This window comes from Manacus vitellinus, unplaced genomic scaffold, assembly GCF_001715985.3.
Source record: "Manacus vitellinus isolate BGI_N305 unplaced genomic scaffold, ASM171598v3 scaffold_52_pilon, whole genome shotgun sequence".
Taxonomy (NCBI): domain Eukaryota; kingdom Metazoa; phylum Chordata; class Aves; order Passeriformes; family Pipridae; genus Manacus; species Manacus vitellinus.
The window spans coordinates 8,321-9,566 of record NW_021940628.1 but is presented as its reverse complement, the minus strand read 5'-3'; the positions used below and the strand labels follow the sequence as shown (position 1 = coordinate 9,566).

At 61.7% G+C, this 1,246-nt stretch overlaps 1 non-coding gene across 1 annotated transcript in view; it reads left to right on the top strand.

The window, feature by feature from the left end:
- Positions 1-182: 182 nt before the first annotated feature.
- Positions 183-1,246, top strand: part of LOC103756398 — a 5,576-nt gene continuing 4,512 nt past the window's right edge. The window contains exons 1-2 of the transcript XR_003916154.1: positions 183-325; positions 1,065-1,200. This is a non-coding gene — a transcript (uncharacterized LOC103756398). The remainder of the gene's footprint in view (positions 326-1,064; positions 1,201-1,246) is intronic.

The window sequence follows — 1,246 nt, the reverse complement described above, 5'->3', positions numbered from 1 at the left end:
GTAAGTGCCGTAGGGGCTGGAATTCCCCTGATGGAATTCTGAGCCGTGGGAATGGCCAGAGATCTCCAGAGCTGTCAAAACAAACTGCAAAGTTGAGGCTTTTCATCCCCTTCTGCTCTCCCCCCACCCAAGATTCCTTCCTGTCCCCTCCCTGCCCCGCCTTTCCCTCACTCCTCGTCTCCCCCCAGCTCAGGATCCCGGGATCTCCCCGAGCCAGAGCCTGTGTGCCGAGGGCTCCAAGACACTGACGTCGGGGTCGCTGTCGGAGAGCGCCGGGGGGCCCCTGGAGTGCTGCTGCCTGGTGGTCCTGGCCACGGAGAACAAGGTACAGCTCCCACCTGGCCAGGGAAACCCCGGCAACACCCGGCCACTGCTGCAGTGGGATTGCTGGCAAATGTCTGGCTCTTGCATCGGGGTGAGGCTGGAGCCCCAAACTCCTCAGCGGCCACAGCCCGTGGGGTGTCCGGATCCTCCCCTGCCTTGTGGGACACACGGGGCTGGATTTAGGGATGCAGGTGTCATTGGGCATTGATGGAGCACAAGGTGATCCTGGAGAGGGACACAAGAGGGGCTCCAGGGATGGTTTCCCTTGGTTCCTGCTGCCCAGAGCCTCCTCCAGCAGCAGAAAATCCCTGAGGACGACAATCCCATAATGGGATTTTGCTGATCAGGGCGTTTTCCCAGTGCTGACCTGGAGTTTGTTTCATCCAGTGTCTGGATCCAGAGCTCCTGCTCTCGGTCTCTCCAGTCTCCAGTTGGGCTGGAGTTTCACTCCCCATGTTCCCAGTTGTGACGTTCCCTGGGCCACCTCCACCTCTCTGGGATGCAGGTGATGAGCCAAAATCCCAGGGAGCTGCACGGAGGAGCCTCAGCATGGAATGTGGGGGCTCAGGAGTGGATGCTGGAGCATCCCAGCCCCATTCCCGGGTGGGAGAGGGTCGGGATGTTCCTCTGGCAGCGCGGGAGGGTGACGGACTTCAGGTCCTCGTGGGAGAGGCCCCCTGTCCCACGGAGCCCAAGGGAAAGGCCGGTGTGGGGTTCTCCAAGCTCCCTGCTGGTTCCAGGTGGGTGCCGAGGAGCTGTGCTCCCTGCTCAGCCAGGTCTTCCAGATCGTCTACACCGAGTCCACCATCGACTTCCTGGACCGCGCCATCTTCGACGGGGCCTCCACGCCGACACGGCACCTGTCCCTGCACAGCGGTGGGTGTCACTGTCATTGTCACCTGTACCTGTCACCTGTCACTGT